Source organism: Camelus bactrianus, chromosome 4, assembly GCF_048773025.1.
Source record: "Camelus bactrianus isolate YW-2024 breed Bactrian camel chromosome 4, ASM4877302v1, whole genome shotgun sequence".
NCBI lineage: Eukaryota > Metazoa > Chordata > Mammalia > Artiodactyla > Camelidae > Camelus > Camelus bactrianus.
In genome coordinates, this window is record NC_133542.1 from 75,952,736 (window position 1) to 75,959,320 (window position 6,585).

Genomic DNA, 6,585 nt, shown 5'->3' on the forward strand with positions numbered 1-6,585 from the left:
CTTGAGCTTTATTGAATTTGCATTTGTGTATGTGATGCATCGACCGCAGCCCGAGGGCGGCTGCCTGGCCCAGTAGCCAGTCTGGCCCATCAGCAAGGCTGAAACCTACTAGCCTGTGAGAGGCTCTTTGCTCCGGGGGTGCGGGGTTCTGTCTTCGGTGGGCGGTGCGCAGCCAGTGGGTGACCGTCCTCGACGAAGGCCTTTTGAACCTCGGGAGCGACTTCCTCGTGGAAGCCCAGCTGCCTTTGGCCCCCGGCTCCTGTTCTGGGGCTGGATCCTGAAGAGGCACAGACACAAGCGAGCCGGGATGGACGTGAGTGGCCGTGGCCACACCGCCGCCACCACGGCTTGCACGAGAAAGCAAACGACCCACGTGTTTACCGGCAGGGAGCTGGTTAAATGAGTGACAGAGCACACACACAGCGCGGCACATAGGGAAGACCGGGGGTTACTGAGCGGGAGGCGGCAGCCCTGGGTGTGCTGAGTGTCGCGCGTCTGCCGTGGGAGTGGAGAGGCCAGTGGGGAACAGGGCGTCACAGCCATGAAAACCTGGGGATGGTTCCTCAAGAAATTAAACACCGGCTTCCCGCACAGTCCAGCAATTCCCCTTCTGGGCACAAACCCCAAAGAACTGAGAGCAGAGACTTGAGCAGGTATCTGGACATCAACGATCATAGTCGCATGTTCACAGGAGCCAAGTATCCACTGACGAACGATGGATTAACAAGATGCTGCGGATCCACGCGGTGGAATGTTATTCAGCCTTAAGGAAGGAAGGAGACTCTGACACCGGCTGTGACGCTGCTGGACCCGGAGGACGCACAGCGACACCAGGGACAAACCCCATGTGGTCTCACTTCCCTGAGGTTCCTAGTGGCGTCGCATTCACAGAGACAGAAAGGAGAGCTGGGGGGCCAGGGGCTGGGGAGGTGGGAATGTGGAGTTACATCTCACGGGGACGGTTTCAGTTTTCCAAGGTGAAAAGGGTTGCGGGGACGGATGGTGGTGAATCGACAATGTGAATGCTCTTAATCCCTCTGAACTGGATGCCTAAAATTGGCTAAGATGGTAAATATTATATTTTCTGATAAACATACTAAACAAAAAGATAACAAATAGTGAACAGAAGTTAAAACAATTTTTTTAAACAGTGAAAAGAAATTCCAAAAGACCGCACGTGGAGCTGTCAGCAGCGGTTAAGTTTTGAGGACGGGTTCTGGGGACTTTCACACTGTGTGTCACGTATTTTCGGGGACTTAAAACAGCCAGACAGCGCTGATCGAGCCCGGCCTGAGAATTCGCTGTCCCAGCACCCGGCCCCGCCTGCGAGGTGGTCCTCTCACCCTCCCCCTTGGAGATGCGGAAACGGGAACACAGAGGTTAAATAACGTGGCTCCGCCTCTCTCCACCTCTGTCACTGTCACAGGGCGAGAACCGCGTCCCGGTGGGTGACAATGATCTCAGTGCCAGGGGCAGCCCTTCCCCAGGCTGTGCTCCCAGCACCCTCAGATGCGGATGCACTTGCCCTGGGTGGTCTGTGCCCCGAGAGGGACAGCGGTATCTCCCGGCACGGAGGCCAGGTGGGCCCACATCATCCCTCAGACCTGACCTCCAATCCAGCCCGCCCCAAAGTGGGCGTTAGGGGCGGGGGTGGGCTGGGACCCTCTGACCTCTGGGCCGGAGTCACTTTTCTTGGCTGCGGCTTAAGGACTGGGGGCACGTCAGAGGGTCCTGGGCTGGGTGGCACCAGCCAATCCTTGATCCCGGGCAGCTGGTGTCACAGGGGTGCAGCAGCCCTGAGCTTCAGGGCCATGGGCATTGTGGCCCCTGAGCTCTGAGCAGGAGTGTGGGGGCTCGCTGTCCAAGGGGCGGCTTGGCCAGGAAGCTGTGTTGACCGCTGCATGCTGGGTGTTGTACTGAGGCAGTGGAGTGGGCAGGCAGGGTGGGCTTGGAGCTGCCCGGAAGCTCAGGAAGGCCTGTCCTCTCCCACAGGCTCCGTGGATGCCCGAAGTCACACCGTCCAGCCTCACTGCCGCTGCCCGTGGCCTTGCCTGTGGCTGCGTTTCTCTAGTCTGGGGTCCTCACCTGTGATGAGGTGGTGGTCAGGGCCCTGAGGGGGCTCCGAGAGGGACTGAATGCTCCAGAACGCCCAGCACATGCAGTCCTTAAGGTGGAATATTATTCAGCCTTAAGGAAGGAAGGAAAGGATGGGCCTGTGCACGGGACATCTTGGGGCTCAGGACACAGACCCCAACAGTGTGACAACTGTCATCTAACTGGACTGGCTGGTTCTGGGACAACAGCAGGTGGACTGATGTCCAGGCGACATGCTGGCTGTCCCTGGAGGTGACGGAGCCCGTCGCCGTGCTGAGGGGTGATCATGGGCTAATGGCGATGAGGGGGGATGTAAAGAGGTGGACGCAGCAAAGCCCCTGCAAACGTTGTGGCTGTCAGCGCCCGTCGCTGGCGTGCGCCCTGCCGGGGGCTGTTCCCATTCTGCAGGTGAACACATTGAGGTTCAGAGGCGCAGCTCCATCCTGGCCAAACAGCTGCCAAGCACAAGGCTTGGGACCCTCTGGGTTAGAGTGTGGTCTGGGTGCCGCCTGAAGACGGGCCACCTTCCTGGCACTGGCCCCCTTCGGAGACACGAAAGTCACAAAAATTGGGCACTTCCACCAGCCGTCAGAATCCTCAAACCCAGGAAAGAGGGCCATGTTCTCTTGCTTAGGGACGAAGCAGAAGCGGAACCAAGTGTGTTTTCCTTGTAAGGACCCCAGGGCCCTGCAGGCCTCACCTCCAGACCCACTGGTTAGGGGGGTGTGTGTGTGTGAGAGAGAGAGGGAGAGCATGTGGCTGGGTCTGGCCTTGGATCCGTGCGTGGGCAGACTGAGGCCCCAGGAGGAGGGACGAGGCCTCACTGCTCTGGCCCAGTGGCTGGGGAGGGAGCCAGTGCAGGGAGGAGCCAAGATGGCCTGGGGGTTCTGGATGCCTGCAGGCCCCTGGCCCTCATGCTGTGGCGGCCCCGCTCGGTGCCCCGGGCCCCCCCGGGCGTCTCAAGCCTTGGATGTGCGGTCCTAATCTCAGGGCCACCTGCCTTAATGGGCAGACCCGGGGGAACACACTGGAGAGGCAGATTACCGGGGGGGGGGGCGTGCTTCTTAAAACTGCACACCACAACCAACCATGCTCAGGACGAGGGATGGAGATGCGCGCCCCGGGCGTGGGTCTCGGTGTCCAGCAGCCCCCAGCCAGCCCTTCTCGCCGGTTTCCGTGCCGTCTCAGCTGATTGCTGGACTTTTCCAGGGGCTGCCCTGGGGTTACTGGGGAGCGGCCTGGCCTGGCCTGTCTGGCTCAGGTCCCCAACTGGCTCAGGTCACCCCACTTGCTCCAGCCGGGTTGTGGGAGAGCCAGCCGGGGCGGGCCTCATGTGGCAGACACGGTGGGGGGTTACAGCGCACGAAGGAGGACAGTGTCAGGGAGATGCGGGAAAGCAAAGGGCTTATTAAGACGCTGAAACTGGTTCCAAATGAGGTCAGCCGCCAAAGCGCCTTGGAGGAGAGCCAGGCACTGAGCAGTGAACAGTGTTTATTTCCTGACAGGGTGGCCGTGACGCCCGGGTTCCACCCCCTCACCCCACCCCCACGCCTGCTTCTAGAGGGCCATTTGCACCGGAACACCAGGTCGGAGCCAGGCTGGGGGTGGGGGCAGAAGCAGGGGGCCGTGCACCACCCCACCTCGGGAACACGGGGCTGGCGACACAGCACTGGCGACATTCGGAGGGTGCCTGGGGCAGGCAGGAGCCTCACCGACTCGGGCTGCGCAGGACAGCTGAGCACTGCTTCCTGACTCCGGGTCAGATTGCTTGTTTTTAAAAATCCATTAATGCAAGGAGCAGCACAGCGTGGCAGGGGCCGTCTGATTGGGCCGTCTCCCTCCCACCCCGGCCCCCCCGCCCATGCTTGCGTTTCTCATCCGATCGTCCCTTCCTCCCGACTCCAGTCGAGCTCCCCTGACCTTGGCTGCCTCCCAGTGCAGCCCCCAGGCTAAGAGTGTGCTCTGGGGTCCTTGACTCGGGCGACAGGCCGGCCCTGTCCCCAACGGCATGTGCCTTCCCCTCTCTGTGGTTTCGTCTCGTGTCCGAGGACAGTCACAGCCGTGGCACCCAAGGATGGTGGGGCTGAAGTGACACAAGCAGGGGAAGCAACGGGCGTGCACTTGTTAATTACTAGCACGTGGTAATTACCGTTTCTGCATCAGTTGGACTGTTCCGTCCAACACGAGAGGAAGGCCGGCGTCCCAGCCCAGTTCTGAGCTGGAGAAAGAGAAGATCTTTTGAATTCTGTTAAAAATAAGCACGTGTACATAGCACCGCTGTTGCCTAAGTGCCGCCCAGCCCTCCCCTCCTCGGCTCTGAGACACGGTGGACGTCACCCGCACCCGGAGAGGGACGGAGGCCTGCGGTCCGCCCCAGCGCTCGCTCCCAGACCTCTCACCTTCCAATCCCCAGAACTGCTGGGTGGAAGGGAGGCTGAGGGGTAAGCCACTGGTGTCGTCCACTCCGTCTCCAGATGGGCGGGGGAGTGGGTGGGAAAATGCCTCTGCGGGGAGGCCCGGCTCCAGCAGGGAAGAGCTCTGGCCCCGGGAGGCGCCCGATGGGCGCTTGGGGTCCCCTGCCCTGTCCTGTCTGCCTTCCGGCCAGAGCCACGTGGGCGGACACCTGGCCGTGGAGCCCAGTCACCCTCACATTGCACCTGCTGCTTTTGTCACTGTGCACGCCAGGAACACGGCGCCCACCCAACCAGCCTGTCTCACCCCCTCGCCGTGGCTGCTCCCTGATCCTGGGTTGCAGAGGCGCACACCCAGAGCGTGCTGCGACCTAAGCGTCACACACCTGCTTAAGCAGCGCAGACCAGGAGGCTTGCGCGGGAACTTGGAGGATGAGGCGCTGCCCTCTGGGGTGAGGCCCTCGGAGCCCAGCCTAGAGTCTCCCCTGGTCCGTGCCCGCCTGTCTTCCATGTGAGACAGCGTTACCTAAAGGCCTTTGGCACTGCAGCCTGACACCCCTGCTGTCCCCGCCCCTAACCACGGGAACACCGTTCTCCCAGGCTCCATCTGAGTCCCTGCGGGCCCGTCCTCCAGGGAGCACGCCCGACGCCCCAGCCGGCGGGATTCCCCTGGGCTCTGTGGGTCTGCCGCCCCCCCCGGCCCCCGAGGGCCTGCTCTGCCGCCCTCTCTCCTTCCACATCCTTCTCCGGTGAGCCCGTGGTGGCGTTCCCTCACTCACCCACGCATCTGTTCCTTCACCCACTGATTCACTCGCTCAGCCCTTGTCTTGCCCCGGCTCTGTGCTGCGGGGGGAGCTGGCTCTAGCAGGGGGCAGGCAGCCCCGGCCCGAGAGAGCAGCCGTTGTGGTGTCAGTTCCGTGACAGTGACGCACCCTGTAACCCACCCCCCAGAGCGCATGTAGTTGAGGGGGGTGGTCCCGTGGCCTTTTGTAGCACCTATGAATGAAAAATACTGCCTGCCATCTCAGTAAACAAAGGATGCTGCAGCCGTCAAGCCATCGCGTTGCGGCCGCCCTGGTTGGTACCACCACCCCGATGGTACCACTGGCATCAAGCTCTCGGCCACTGCAGCCGCCCCCTACTGTGCACCCTGAGGGGACTCAGGATGAGAATGCACAGGACACTGGCCCTGGAGATCTAAGGTGCACATCAAAGGAATGATTTCAATGAGCCCAGACTTCTGCATTTTCCCATACATAGAAAAGTGCTGAATTCCTTGACTGGGGATGTCTGGTTTCCTTTAATTAACAGGAGTCTTTTGATGTTCCAACTACCTGGTCTCCATCACAAAAACGCCTATACATCCTGGCTCCTCCCCGACCTCTGCAGAGCAACCCCTCAGAGCCATCTGAGAGGCTGTCTCCTGGGCTTGAAGTCCTCAGGGAATAAAACACACTTCTCAACTTTAGGTTGTGTATTTTTCCAGTCATTGTGTCTTTCTTTCTTCTGCCCTGTTTAGCTCTGCAGGGTGGCCCAGCCGCTGCAGCGCAGAGAGCACTGTCTGCCAAGGCCAGGGGAGGGAACTTGCTCCAAACTTCATCTTTTGCAAGACACAGTCATTCCTCCCTAAGGAACAAAGTTCAGAGCAAAACCAGAGCCTGGAGCAGGGAGCGCAAGGTCTGCTTTTGCGGCTGTTTGACGACTTGTGGATGTTTGAGGACAGAGTTGTGAATGTTGAGGATATTGGTTGGGTTCTTGGTTTCCTCAGAGAGAGGAGGACCTGGAGAAGGAAGAAGTAAGGAAGGGAGTCAGGCTTTTGGAAAGAGGGGGCTGAGTTCAGAGCAGAACGCAATCAGGAAGAACTTCCTGGAGGTGGCAGCACAAGCCGATGCCATTCTGCACAGAGACAGACAAGAGTGAGCTGGGGTGCAGAGAGACTGACACGTGAGGCTGGCAGGGCTGTGAGTCCCAGCAGTTCTAGGCAAAAGCCCTGTGGTGTGTGTGGGAACAAATGCAATAGGCTGACTACCCCGGGAAGGTTCACAGTCAGGTGGGTCCTTTCTAGGCTAAAGGACATCAT